This window comes from Monodon monoceros, unplaced genomic scaffold, assembly GCF_005190385.1.
Source record: "Monodon monoceros isolate NGI ecotype Baffin Bay Population unplaced genomic scaffold, NGI_Narwhal_1 Super_Scaffold_16, whole genome shotgun sequence".
Taxonomy (NCBI): domain Eukaryota; kingdom Metazoa; phylum Chordata; class Mammalia; order Artiodactyla; family Monodontidae; genus Monodon; species Monodon monoceros.
The window spans coordinates 6,540,302-6,555,820 of NW_021703772.1; the positions used below are offsets into that span (position 1 = coordinate 6,540,302).

Here is a 15,519-nt window from a genome sequence, read left to right on the forward strand (position 1 = left end):
CAGCTCTGAAGAAACAAGTGTCAGCTGAAAAAATGCTGTTACCCGGCAAGAACAAGGCAAAAACACAGCCAGCTGGGTGGCGGTGAGTGTGCTGCCCTGGGAACAGGGACAGCCGGCGGGAGCTGGGCAACCACACAGAGAAGTGGTCACGCTCTGTGGGGGACCCCCAAAGCTCATTGTCTACAAGGGAAGGAGAAGGCCAACACATGCACTTTCCACCCAGAGCTTGGATTCTTTCTGCTCTACTGGCTGTCTACTTACTACACATTGTATAGTATACTATATATATGTATATATAGTATACATATATATATATGTGTAGCATATATATATGTATAGCATATATGTGTACAGTATAGTAAATAGCCCATATAGACTATATACAGTATATATACAGTATATACTATATACTGGCTCTGAGCTACTGCAGACCCCATGGGTCATGGGAGAGATCTCTTGGCCATTTGTGCCCCCAAAGAACCCCTCTTGAAAGCAGGGCTGTCCCGCCCCCTCCGGCACACAGGTTCCCTATAGGAGACACACAGAGGCCATGAACTGGAGCCCAGACGTCAGCAGGTGTTCAAGGGCCTCGCCCTGGTTCCCCTCCATCTCCCCAGCATACTCCTTCTCTAAAGTCCCAGCTTCCTTGTCCCCTGGGGCCACCTCCTCTCCAGGCACTCCGGCCGTCTCCCCCCTCCCCTGAAGACTGGGCACAGCTGTGCGTGGCAGCCACGCCCTCCGACTGAGTTTGCTCCCCTTGAGCTGGCTGGAAGGACACGGCCTCTGGCCTAGTGCAGGAGGGCCCACGTGGGCGTTACATGAAGAGGCCACCCTTCATGCATTGGCTGCGCTTGTGAATTTCCATGAACCTGCCTCCTCCCCTGACCACCTGCATGAAGCTGGAGTCCCAGGTAGGCCCTGGCCCTGCCTCAAACTTTTATGTGCACATGAACCACCTGAGGATCTTCTTAAAGGCAGATTCTGGTTCACACATATAGGGGAGGACCTGGGATGCTACATCTTTAGCAGAAAGAACCAGATTTCTGCCAGCACCAGGGTCAGCTTCAAGACAAGCAGCAATGAGAAAGGTAGAAACCAGAAAAGCGGTCCAGATAAAGTGCCACCCACCTGGTTCAACCCACCTGGGTGAACCCAGGAACCATGTCTGCCTAGGGGAGAAGGAACGCCTCTGGATTTGGTACACTTCAGACATCTCCCCAGCCCTCCGAACTCTGCTTCCCCGGACAGAATCAGATGTAGCCGGCTCACTAAGGCACCAGTCTCTCCTCTGGTCTCAAGTGAGAGGCTCCTGTTCTAGCCGTGTTCAAGGTATCTGAACATTGGCCAGCCTCAGCCTGACGTTCCCTGGGCCACTTAAACTTCATGTCTTCCCAATTCCCTTGTAGGTGACCTGACAAGGGAACTGTGGGGCTTGACACCTCTTTAATTTTTTTGTGTTTTTTTTTTTTTGACACCTCTTTAGAGATCAGGGTTTTGTTGAGTGATTTGATAAGAGGTAGGAGCTTAAAACTCTTTCATTCTCATGGCTATAGCCTTCTTCAGTTAGGCCAGACGTAAGAGGCTAAATGAAACTCCTCAATGATTTTTCTATGTCAGCCAAGTTGCTTTTCATGTGAACTGGGACTAGAAACAAGAATGAATAGTAGTTTTGTTTGTTTGTTTGTTTGTTTGTTTGTTTGCGGTACGCGGGCCTCTCACTGTTGTGGCCTCTCCCGTTGCGGAGCACAGGCCGGACGCGCAGGCTCAGCGGCCATGGCTCACGGGCCCAGCCGCTCCGCAGCATGTGGGATCTTCCTGGACCGGGGCACGAACCCGTGTCCCCTGCATCGGCAGGTGGACTCTCAACCACTGCACCACCAGGTAAGCCCTGAACAGTAGTTTTTATAGACAAAATAAAGATGGAGATAAAAATAGAGATAGAAACAGGTAAAGAGATGGAGATGGAGATGATGGGGAAGGAGACAGGGATGAAGATGATGGAGATGGGAATGGGGATGAGGATGAAAGTAGAGAGAGACAGAGATGGAGACGGAGACAGAGATGAGATATAGAGATAGAGAGATAGAGATAGAGAGAGAGAGAGAGAGAGAGAGAGAGACGATAGAGGTACCAAAGTGAAAAGGACTAAGAATAACTCAGACCCAGAGATCAAGTATTTGATATTCACCAACATAAATGTAAACAATGACAATTTTCCTTATGCTTTTATAAGAAATCTCTCAGAGTAATGCAGAATACTGTAGCCATCAAGCACTCCACCTGTGGAAGATGAGTCTGGCTTAAAGCTCAGGCTCCAGGGCAAACTCGGGCAAGGTCCCTGACCTCCCTGACCTAGTGTCCTCGCCTCTAGCACCACCTGTAAAGCTCTCAGCTCAGATGCCATGGTGCAGGGTAAAGAATCAGTGAGTATAGAGTGTGCTGAGAGGGTTAAGCTCCTTACACAGGGCGGTGTGCTCTCTGACAGTAGCGCATAAGCACTCCACGACTATCGGACAAGCTTGTCAACGATGGTGACGCACAGGAATTAGAAACAGGATTAGGAGACAACGTAGATCATTTCAAAGAGCTACAGAGGAAACTGCAATTCGAATAGATAAAGCAAATGGGATGGTGAGATGGAAGGGTGTCTTTTGAGGAAACGTTTTCGCCCTGATTCCAGCCCAAGTGTGCTTCAGCTCCTGCGTGCGAGAGGAAATGAAACTACCTTGTATATTGAAAATTCACACAGTGGTCCATTTGGCCCATGTGACCCTGCTCCATCCCACCTTAGAGCTCCGGAACAATAAGAAGCCATCTCTTTCCTTTTACCCAAATTACCGAAACTTCGCTTGAGGAGACAAAGTAAGTTCTGAGTGATTTCTGACCACTATTATATGGTCATGAGAATAGCATGAAAATAAAAACACATTCCAGGCCCACCTGGATTGGCAGAACTGCTCTGTCTTCTTTCTGCTTTGGGGGATGAGAAACCCATCCCAAGACAGAAAGGATGATTGATTGTTACTTAAAAGCATGATGGCCACAGGTGATGAAATGTAATGGAAAGAAAGAACATGAAAACAGTGGACAATTAGGATTATTATAAGTATTACCATCACACAGAGAGGTCCCTGAGTGGAAAAGGGTTCAAATGTCAGAAACAAAAATAGCCAAGCGACCCCAAATGATAACTGAATATTTGTCCCAAAAGTAACCTGACGGGAAAGACATGTTTCCAAGGTCAGAGTGAGCACCACAGTTTGCTGACCCCTAGAAGCCCCACCTCCATCAAACCAGGATTGGCTGGCTGCCAGGATCCGGGCTAGGGGCTGTAAATTCAAACACACGGAAGGAAAAGACTGAACATGAGGAATTCAGTCAGTAAGAACTGTGCAGAAGAAACCAGTGTCTGATGTGGGATTCTGGCCAGGTGCAGCGAGGCAGTCCATCCAACGACCAAGGACAGGATTTCTGTTAAGCTTTTCTCCTTTTATCCATTCTGTAACAATGACATCTCAGGTAGGAAAGTACTGGACCATTCACCCAATAAAGAATTCCTAATTTTGAACAAGTTTACCATCATAAACTCTCTCTACAGTTAAGTGCATGTGTACACACTCACCTGTGACAATGGCTAACATTTACGGAGAGCCTGTTCTGTGTCAGGCACATGGTGCTTTACATGTGCTGACTCATGGAACTGCCCAGCAAACCTGCAAGGAGGTACCAGGTACCAAGTATATTTCTTTATACTATCACCAACCCCATTTTACAGATAATGCAACGAGGCCACAGACAGCTTGAGTAACTTGCCAAAAGTTACATAACCAGCAAGTGCTGGAGCTAGCTTTGGAATCCAGGCTGTGTGGTTCCAGAGTTCTTCTGTCTGACTTTTCTGCTACAGGCACACGTGCAGGTGTGCGCACTCATGAACACATACCTACACACATAGATACGTGCACACATACCAACACATGCCTACACGTGTACACACACACACGCCCTCAGAGTTACTCAGCGCAGAGGCACAGAGAGGCAGGTTGGGCCTGATCAAATGCAAAGAAAGGTCAAGGCTGTCCCAGCCATGTTTCTGTGGGACAAGTTATGTTTTCAGGAATTTCCAAGGATTGTCCTTGATGTCTCCTTGATGTCCTTTGATGTCTTGACATTGTGTTGTATGTTCTGCAGACTTAGCAGAGGCCCCACCATAGTGTCTGAGTCCTAGCCACCCACTCCCACCAAACCCTTAACCTCTGCCTTCCCCAGAGAGCTCATGGTCCCCTGGAGTTGTCCTCCACCCTGGTGTTCACCCTGGAGTCATTCCCGGATCTTCTCTTCCCCCCCGTGACCCAATCCACCCGTAATTCCTGTCGGCGCTGCCTCTAATTCCAATCCTGTGAACCCCAAACCCGGCCACCTCTCTGATCCCTCCTGCTACCTCCTGCATCCAAGGCTCCGCCATCTCTCTCCTTGAAGCTGATCTGCTTCCCTCTCTGCTCCCAGGATCCATTGTCCACCTCTCTTCCAAAGCCATCTCATCAAAGCCCTTGTCGGATCGTATCTGTCCCCGCTTTACACCCTTCAGGTGGCATCCTGTTGTAATCAGGATAAAACCCACGCCCCTGCAATGGCCTGGGGCAACCGCCGGCCTCAGCTCCCAGCCTCCTCCTTCTTGTCTCCCTCAGGCTCTTGGTGTTTTCCATCTGCCACGTCTAGAACCCTCTTCCCCAGATCTTCCAGCATGTGGCATTCGAGGATGCATGGGGTGGAGGTTAAGAGCTCAGGCTCCCAAAGGGCACTGCCACCACTCTTGCACCTGTGTGACCTCGGGCAGGTTTCTTAGCCTCTCTGTACCTGTTTCTTCACCTAGAAAATGGTGAAGATAATCATAGTATCTACCCAGGGTTCTTGTTAACCCAAGTGAAGCACTCAGAGCAGTGCCTTTCTCAAGCAATGTTCACTGTGGTTATTATTATTAGCATTATTAATAGCAACTCAGTTGTGAGCTTGGACTCTGGAGAGTCAGACCACCACTCACTACTGGCTGTGTGACCTTGGCCAAGTTACTTGACTTCTCTGTGCCCAGTTTTCTCATTTGTAAAATGGAGATAATAATTATACCATCCTCATAGATATTCTATGAGGATTTTATTAGTTAATACATGTCACACACTCAAGATAGTACTTGGCACCCAGTAAGCATACAGAAATGCTCATCACCATCATCATTATATTCTTAATAGCATTCTCTTCCAGGTCTCTGTTCAACCACTCCCTAGTCTGAGAAGCCCTCCCTGAGCCCCAGCACCAATCCCTCTGTGTCCTATCGCCCTGTCTTGTTCTCCATCACTACATTGATCGCCACTTGCTATTAGATTGTACTGCTGTGTGTTATTGATCACTTCTCTCTCCCTCCAGCCTTTATTCAGCTTCACCAGGGAGGCAGCAGCCTTGTCTTTTTCACAAGGGTTTCCCCAGGGCCTGGAACAGAGCCTAGCACGTGGTAGGACTCGATAAAAGCCGAACGAACAACGTAACTCACAGAAGTCAATTTTTCATGTGCAGAAACGCTCCTTTTGTGCGAGGTCCCTCTTTGTTCCCTGGGATTGTCACTCTGCTGCCCAAGTTTGTGTCTAGTCATCGCTGCACCTCAAACCTTAAAGGGAGGTCTTGACATTGTGTTGTATGTTCTGCAGTTCTCACGTGGCTGCCACCAAGTAGAACTCTCTGTGGTTCAATGGCAAGTCTACCCTGGTGCCTGAGCGCAGACACACCCTCCCATATTTACCCTCTCTCCCCTCTCTCTTTACTCACTAATTTATTTCTTTAGTCATCGTTTGATTCATTCATCAGCTTGACAATAACTGAGCACCAGCCCCATACTGGCCTAACGCTGAGCACCGAGGTCACCTAGGCTAGTACAACCTGGTACCTGCTTATAAGCATCGCAGCATGGCCGAGGTCAGAGATGCAGAAATGGATAACTGAAATACCCAAAGGGGCAGCAAAATAGCCCTGGGGAATGAGAAAAACTGCCTCTCCATCACATTCCTACAGGAGCAGGAACCAAGCACGGGATGCCCATCAACAAACAGATGGGTGTGGCTGGAGTTTAAAGGTGGTAGTTGGGTTGAGGGAGAGGAGGTTGAACAGGCCTTTTAAAAGTGAGCCTGGAAGACAAGTTTGGAATTTATCTTGAGAACATGCAGGCACTGAAGAGCTTTATCACAGGGTCATCTCCAGAATTGTGTTTTACAAAGATCATCCTTGAGTCTCCCCAGTGGTCAAGTGAAGAATGAAAACAAAGAAGCAATTTGGTCCCAACAAGAGATGAGATTGAGAGAGATGATGAAGAGGGATGGGTTTTATAATCTTAGAAGTTCTGGAAGGTAGGATATGAGAAAGAGGAGGAATCAACCAAGCTGTATAGGCCGTGCTTGCGGAGTTACACGCAATTACTTCTAATTCACTACCACTGTGCTCTTTGCAATTTCAGTAGAAATCCTCTTGCAAACACCATCAGAGCTAGTAGTAGGATATAGTTTCTTTGAAGAGCAGCAAAAATTTAAAGACTTTTGAGATGCATTCAATTTAAAATGCTATGGTAAATAGAATCACGACCCCCAAAGATGTCCACGTCCTAATGCCAGAACCTATGAATACGTTAGATCACGTGGCAAGGAGGAATTAAGGTTGCTAGTCAGTTGACCTTAAAGTAGGAAGATTTTCCTGGATTATCCCAGGGGGCCAATGGAATCACAAGTGTCCTCTTAAGGAGAGTCAGTGTCAGAGAAAGAGATGTAATGATAGAAACAGGCAGAGAAATGCTACAAGGAAGAGACCACGAGTCAAGAAATGTGGGCAGCCTCTCGATGCTGGAAAAATCAAGGAAACAATTCTCCCTTAGAACCTCCAGAGAGGAACACACCCTGGCCAACATCTTGATGCTAGCCCCGTGGGACCCATGTCGGACTTCTAAGGTACAGAATCGTCATACATGAAATTTATGTGGTTTTAAGCCATGAAGTTTGTGGTAAGTTGTCACAGCAGCAATTGAAAACAAATATAGTTCCATAGAAAGAGCAACTCTTAATTCTCACATTTATTTCTCATCTATGTATGGAGTACTTAATTAATTTACAACATTATAACATCAAGTAAAACTGGCAGAAACAGTATTCGGGAACAAACACATCCAAGGCTCGTTTCATCAGCTTCCTTTAGTGGTGAAAGGAGAGGTTCAAGGTCCTTCTACAAAGTGCCTTAGGAGCAGCAAGGATTTGGTATGACCTGGGCCAAACCCGGCAGATTTTACGAAGCAGATTAACCGCACCAGTTCACATCTGGTGACTCACCTAAGCGGAAACCAATTAAGAACATTTCCACAGTACTTTTTATTGATTGACTCTGCTATTATTACTTTTATTGGTCTTTATTACATTAATTATGATAACAAAGACAGAAAATGTGGTAGAAGTCCAGGCAACATGGTTATGTTTTGTTGGCAACAGTATGACTTTGTCAAAAGATGCCAGTGAATGGGTCAGAAACTGATGGCTAAGCGCCAGCTTTGGTGCTTTCTCTGGAACCCCCAGCCCTGCTCTGCCCATCAGTGCTCTCAGCGGTGGGCAAAGCAGTCATACCTCCCTGCCTGGATGCGGCTCAGAAGTCGATGTTCCATGTGTGGAGAGGCATCTATTTGTGCCTGGTTTCTCTTTGTTCCCTGGGGCTGTCCCGCTGTTGCCCAAGTTCATGTAATAAAGCACCCGGCTCGCAGTGATGCTAAATCAGGCTTAGCTGAAGCCACAGCAGGCAGCTCTCCCAGCGAGCATCAGGGGACGCGAGGAGGGGCCCAGTGCTACCTAAATCCATACCCAGGACCCTCGGGACGGAGAAGGCTAGAGCCACAAAACACAGTAGAAGAAAGCCTTGTACTTTCTTTTGAATATATCGTCTTTGATCGATTGGAGACTGCGGGTTAAGGATCAGCTCCAGTGGATACCCCTTCAGCCTTTACCCAAAAAGTCACAGCTCTGACAACAAGCAAGACTGAACGCACATAAACATGGAGTTCTGGGAACCGTAGGTGCACTGGTGTGTGTTTCGAACTTTTCTGGCCTCTGACTAACTTTTTCCTAATCCTGGAATAGGGTCAATAATCCAGGCTCAAATACATTTGAAGTTTTCTTGTGTATTTTCCCATGAACCCCAGACAAATGGAAAATTAGTTCCTGTGTGATGTGATATCTCAGGTGCGAACAACCTTAGGCCTTAGAGAGGGTGACAACATAACACCTGTGCCTCCCATGCTTCCTGACACAGTCGGTGCCCAAGACATGTTGGTTGGTTGACTGATTGATTGATTGATTCAGTCATCTGCATACGACCAGGGCCACTTCGGATGGCCAAGCTGCACGCTGTGATATGAAACTGAGAGCAAACCCAGGCTTTCTGCCTATGCTTCCACCACCTGGAGAACCTGAGGCCCTTTCCTACCTTGGAAGGTAAGAAGTCTCCTTTACCAGGAGACTCTTGCCTACAAACAACTCTATTTCTAGGTTCAAGTAACGGAAAGTCATCAAAGTTGGCCAAACAACAGGCCCCACCCTATTCATGCTGCAGAATGGAATGGAATGCATGAGTGCTTTTCTTCACAGCCTGATTCTTTTTCCTTGAAGGAGATTTCCTTCTCTCTGTGTCTGTCTCTATCTGTCTCTCTGTCTCTCTCTTTCCTAATCCTTCTTTTATACTTTCTCTTTCACCAATGGATCAGGATTCTTGGTAATTCCAGTATAATCACTGAACCCAACCACTGATACTCAGACTTGGAAGTTGCTAGATCTCGCTCTACCTTCTGTGGCATATCTATTATAGTAAAGACTTGGAAACATTTTATTCACCAGATCTCCTTTGAAAGAGATCTGTGTATCAGTTTGAATTTCTGCCGCAGATCAATGAAAGCCCAACCCAATACAAGTTAGCTTGATAAGGGATTTATTAGCCGAGAAAACTAAAAGTAACAGGGTCATATCGCCTTAAGGAGCAGTTTGGTCAGGAGCTCAGATGACATCACTAGGACCTGGCCTCTGTCTCTGTATTTCTTGGGTCCAGCCTTCTCTCTCTGGGCTTTGTTCTCAGACATGTTTTTCCACTCACGATTGCAGGATGGCCTGAGAAGCTCGGTCTAACATCATCTCATGAGCAAGGAAGATGGCGGAAAGAGTGCCCGCTTCCCAGACCACACGAACAGAAGTCTCAGGAGTGGATCTTCAGGTTTCGGGTTGGCCTGACGGAGGTCATGAGTCTACCCTAAGCAATTAATGTTATCAGCAAATGCAACTCACTGACCGTCTTGAGCCCACATCACAAGGCCATCCCTGGGGATGGTGCAGAGCAGGGGTCACAAATGGGAGCTGGTGGGCCGAACACCATCCACATATATACTTTGTTAGAGCAGCACAGTGTTTTACGATTTTTTATTTGAACACCATTGTCTGACGCCTCCACACGCCGATTTCCTACAGATCCTCCTACTTTCTGCTCAGCCTGATATCACTGCCTGGGCCTGGCAGATGGTTGATTTTGGACACTACTTTAGATGGAATTCAAGAATTCAGTGTAGCAGAACTAAATAAACTTTGAGGGCCAATTTCTTTTATGTTCCCAATACTTAGCACTGTGCCTCATAAAAAGAGGGCCATGCAAAATGCTTGCTGAATTATACTCGTCAATCTACCAATCAACAAATGAAAGGTACCTTCTTTTGTTTTTTTCTTTTGTGGTACACGGACCTCTCACTGTTGTGGCCTCTCCCGTTGCGAAGCACAGGCTCCGGACGTGCAGGCTCAGCGGCCATGGCTCACGGGCCCAGCCGCCCTGCTGCATATGGGATCTTCGCGGACGGGGGCACGAACCCGTGTCCCCTCCATCGGCAGGTGGACTCTCAACCACTGCGCCACCAGGGAAGCCCAAAAGGTACCTTCTTAATCGGAGAGTCTATGGGGATTAGTTCCAGCTGAATCAAACATCAAGCATGGGCCTCAGGGAAACCTCTATCCCTCAGCAGGCTGCAGGGAGGATAAAATGGGGATATGTGTGTGTGTGTGTGTGTGTGTGTGTGTGTGTGTGTGTGCAAAAGTGCCTAGTGGCTATTTCTGGAACAGTCAGGGCAGGCTAACTGCTGTGACAAGCAAACCCTCTCTCTGAGGATTCATGCCAAGAAATGTCTATTTTTTACTCACGTCCAAGTTGAATGTTGGTCTTCAAGAGGCAGCTAGCCACACGGTGTTCAAGGACCGGTCTCTTCCATGCTGTGGCTCTGCACCCCCTTGGAGTCCTCTGTAAGGTCACCTGTCAATCCAGCAGACAAGAAGGAAAGTGGGAAATCACGAGGCTGTGCCTAGAAGTGACAAATATCACTTCTAACGACATTGCACCGGCCAGAACACAGCCCTGTGCACACACCTACCTTGAAGAGAGGCTGGGAGGTATGGTCTAGCTGTGTGACCACGAAGAGAAGAAAATGAGGTCTGCGAGCAATAAGCCAGTTTCTACCAGAAGCTATAAAGCAAATGAAGGGTCTTATTTACTTTGATCTTTATCTCAGTGGCCTCAGAATGACATTTAATGCTTCATGGCAAAAATCAAGATAAGAAAAATTCCCTTTTTCATCCTAAGCTACAAAAGGTTCAATTTCCCAGGCCAATCAGGGACAAAAGAAGAAAAATGAGGGGGTGGGGGGAGGAAGAGGAGGTGGAAGAAGAAAGAAAAGAAGAAAGAAAAGTGAGTTTATACCCCAAACCCTTGTTTTCTGGAATTCTTGTTTGTTTGACCATTAGCCAAACCCTCAGGTGTAGGTTATAATTATTGGATGTTGCCTAGCACATGGCTTCACTGGTAGGGAATCATTTTTAATGATAGGAAATAGGACTTTCCAATGTGTAATATTTAACAGAAAATTTGGAATTTGTATATATATATATATATTTTTTTTTTTTTTTTTTTTTTTTTTTTTTTTGCGGTACGCGGGCCTCTCACTGTTGTGGCCTCTCCCGTTGCGGAGCACAGGCTCCGGACGCGCAGGCTCAGCGGCCATGGCTCACGGGCCCAGCCGCTCCGCGGCATGTAGGATCTTCCCGGACCGGGGCACGAACTCGTGTCCCCTGCATCGGCAGGCGGACGCTCAACCACTGCGCCACCAGGGAAGCCCGGAATTTGTATATTTAAAAGCACATCAAAAGAAAAATGCTATATGAACTGGTTCTTCATTGGTAAGTTTGATTATTAAAACTCTCATCATCCTTTCATGATTTGCCAAGCTTTCCGAGGCCTTTGGACTTTTATTGCTCTCCTCATATGATACATCTGGATCCGTGGGCACGTGCACACTTTGGGAATAGATCCTTTCTCATTACCAATTTCGATGGTCTTCACTGATTTTCAAATGATAACTTTCAGCCATTATACCAAAAGCTTTAGATATTTCCGTTCATTTAATCCTCAAAATCACCCTTTGGAATTGGTATTATTATTCCATTTCACAGATGAGGAAATTGAGGCTCAAAAATATGAAGTAACTTGCCCAAGTTTAGCTAGCAAGTGTCAGAGCCAGGAATCGAACCAGTCGGTCCGACTCCAGAAACCATGCTCTTAATAACAAAAAGTCAGTTTCCAGATCAGAGCTCGGTCTTTGTTGTTATTGTTTTGTCCGAATGATTGTTTTGGCAAAGTTAATTCAGAACCCTAGCTGAAACTTCAATCACTGCCTAAAAGGTTCATTTCATTGTGGAATCATATGTCTACACCGGATCCAATGGAACCCTCAGTTGGCTGGGCTGTAAACTTGCTCTCATGCCAACTGTGGACCCGGCTTCTGCTCCTACAAACTTCTGAAGCAATGACATTCCCCCTGAGGTTCTGGGGGAGCCACACTCAGAACACCCAGCAGCTGAAGTGTGCCCGCAGGTGTTCCCAACCATCCCAATCTCCCTCTTTGCTGTCGCCATTCCAGGTCAGACAGTCAGGCAGAATCAGAAGGTGAGAAAGGAACACCCAAATCACAGGCTTCTCTGATGTCCATATTGACAGAGAAGCTCCACCACTGAAAGCAGTTGAAAGCAGTTATTGAAAGCAATTTAAACTCTAAATACACGGAATTTTAGAGAAAGAAAAAACTGCAATGAAAAGACACTTTTATGAAAAATATATGAGGTTGCTTCCAGTAATTATAGATCAGTGCGGATATGTTTCTTTCATTGGCCATTAATTTAAATCAATTATTTATCGAGTCCTGTGATGCTGTGTGTTTGAAACCACTTAGGACTGGCTGCTTTAATGTGTTCTTTAAAAGGACAGATTATAGATTCCACTTCAAGGGTTTCTTTTCCTATGACTGACATGGAAAGGAAGAATATGCTGTTGGGATCAAAACTCACCTGGTCCTTGCAATGAAGTTACTTCCTCTGCCCCCCACCCCTAAAGTTACGGTGAGAATTTTTACAACTCTTTTTCCCCATTAGCTTCTCTGATTACAGAGATGATGCTATACTTAAGAAGAATATCCTTGGTGGTCCGACACAATGGGCCTCTTAGGAATTGTCCTAGCGTAGACACGTTCCTGATTAGGTGACTCATTGGGTGTTGTGGCCACACACACAATTATCAGATCAGAGCTCTTCTCGATTTCTTCATGACATCTGGTCAACCCCCTAGGCAACACGGATTCAAAATTCAAGTCCAGCTGATGATATTTTATTCTCTTTCCTTTTTACTCTTGTGCTGTTTCCAGATCTTGGCTCTCTAATGATAACGAAGGTGCCTGCTCTATACAGAACAGAAACTTCCTGAGCGTCAGGGAAGAAGAATTAGGAAAAAATGGTGAAGATGGCTCCAAGATAGAAGCAGTAGCATTGGCGACGTTAGGGAAGAGTGCTTTAACTTCAGGATGAGCTCAGTTGCCTCAGACTAGTTCAGACTAGTTGCCTTCAGCCTCCTGGCTGTTATTTGCATACCGGGGAGCTGTCCAGTGCGTCTCTCCTCTTTCACACCTGCCTTTGATCTCATGCTCCCAGCAGGCTGAGCGACCATCAGTGCCCCACCGCCTCATGTGCCTTCTCTCCTCCATGCTTTGCCTGTTGCCTTGCTCTCACACCCGGATGTTTTCTCTCCCACCTTCTACGCTCAGCCTTGAAGGTCCAAGTCAAGCACTTCCTATTTCAAGAACCTTTCTCAGGTGGCATCATCCACTTCCTGCCCTTTGTTCCTCCACATCCCACATCACAAGGCCATAAATGCCACTTCATTTGTCAGGTTCCCCCCTGTCTTGTGACTCCCAAGAGGATGCAGATGGTGCATTCTCAGGGCATTCTTGTGTTCTCAGGGCACTCAGGTAGAGAGTGCTTGGTTTGTGCTGCTTAATTCATGAACCTCACAAAAAACGGGCAAACCAGCCAACCCTGGGCATACCTAGGGGAACCTGTTCCTTGTTGACAAGCTCAGAAATGCCTTATCAGTTTCAAATCTCAAGATTTGAATTCTTTTCTTCCGAGTGATTCACACATTAGATTCCCCTTACAAACATTCTAAATTGTGATTTCATTTCAAATTTACATAGTTGGTAAAAAAAAATAACCCACTGGGCTTCCCTGGTGGCGCAGTGGTTGAGAGTCCGCCTGCCAATGCAGGGGACACGGGTCCGTGCCCCGGTCCGGGAAGATCCCACATGCCGCGGAGCGGCTGGGCCCGTGAGCCATGGCCGCTGAGCCTGCGTGTCCGGAGCCTGTGCTCCGCAGCGGGAGAGGCCACAACGGTGAGAGGCCCGCGTACCGCAAAAAAAAAAAAAATTTAGTATTGATTGCACGTTTCCCAATGGATTTACTCTCTTAAATTTTCCCGGTAGACAATCATATCATCTACAGATCATCTGTCTTCTCTTTCCTGATGTTCAAACTCTTTTCTTTTTTACACTTAATACACTGGATGGCTCTTATTAGTATTGAATTATAATGATATTAAGAGGCATCCTTTTCTTGTTCTCCACATAAACAGTTATACCCCGGTTATTTCATCCTCATCACATCTGCAGGTTTCCTAGCTCCTTCTGGAACGTGCTGCCTTGGTGTTGCAGCTCTCTAGCAGCACCAGGTCAACCCCACTGGGTTCTGTTTTGACTTAGCTCTAGTTATAGGCAACGGGTGGAGGGAGCGGAGGGAAGCAGACGCTAGGAGAGCATGTGTTGCCTGGAGAGGATGACACCTCTGCATAGGCTCTGAGTAAAAGGGGGGTGCGCTAACTCTTATAAGGAGAAGTGGGCTATTTCTGAAAGGTCTGGGAGTTCCAGGTTGCTGGAGACACCAGCCTGGCTGTCCCCATCCTGTGTGTTGGGGTCCTGTTCTTTTCCAACCAGGACCCTGACCTGGCACAGCAGATCTGTCTTGCTCAGGGATTTTGCCTTCTCTGGAGCTCGGCCACGCTGAGCATTCAGTCCTGGACCTGGGCCTCGGCCCTTCTGCGGGAGATGAGCCTCTTTCTATGCTCTCAGCTCTTTGTTGTCTGTGTCCAGCTGAGTACAGCCACCCGATCCCATTGTTCCTACAGCTGCTACTTCACCCGTATTTCCCAACTACCTGAAACGCTGCACCAGTTAACGCATTCCCTTCCAACACTCTACCATCCCATTCACCACCAGAGAAAGGGGCAGCAATTAGAGCTCCACTTTGTGCCTGGCTTCCATCAGGACAGGGTCCAAAACCCCATCTTATCACCTGTGTAGTGGGTTGAACTGTGGCCCCACAAAACTATATGTGTCCTGGAACCTCGGACTGTACCTGTATTTGGAAAAATGATGTTTGAAAATGTAGTTAAGTTAAAAATCTCAAGGCGAGATCCTCCTAGATTAGGGTGGACCCTAAATCCAATGACAAGTGTATTTATAAAAAAAGGAGGGCAATTCCCTAGTGGTCCAGTGGTTAGGACTCTGCACTTCTACTGCAGGGGGTCCGGGTTCGATCCCTGGTGGGGGAACTAAGATCCCACGAGGCGCGCGGTGTGGCCAAAAAATTAAAAATCGAGAGAGAAGGAGAGAAGGCACAGAGGAGAAGTTGACGTGAAGACGGAGTCAAAGATTGGACTGATGCGTCTACAAGCCAAGGACATCAAGGACCACCAGAAGCCACCAGATTCTCCCTGGGAGCCTACAGAAGGAACCAACCCTGCCAACATCTTGGTTTTAGACTTCTGGCTCCCAGAGCTGCGAGAGAATGCATATCTGTTGTTTTAATCCACCCAGTCCATGGTAATTTGTTACGGCAGCCCCAGGAAACTAATACAACCTCCTTTCTAGGACCACTCCTGGAACCAGCTGTCCCAAGTGGGGTTCCTCAGGAAACAGATGCTGAGATGGAAGTTAGAGCACCAGATATTTATTAAAGACTGCCCTGGGGACTAACACCTGTGCAAGGAAAGGTGGGGGACAGAAGCAAGAGTGGGCAGAGGACTGAGCTGTAATTCAGGTCCAATGAC

At 47.0% G+C, this 15,519-nt stretch overlaps 1 non-coding gene across 1 annotated transcript; it reads left to right on the forward strand.

Moving 5' to 3' along the window:
- The first annotated feature begins 14,948 nt into the window (after positions 1-14,948).
- On the forward strand, positions 14,949-15,021 carry TRNAR-UCU. The gene has a single exon. It is a non-coding gene; the product is annotated as a tRNA-Arg (tRNA).
- Positions 15,022-15,519: the final 498 nt, after the last annotated feature.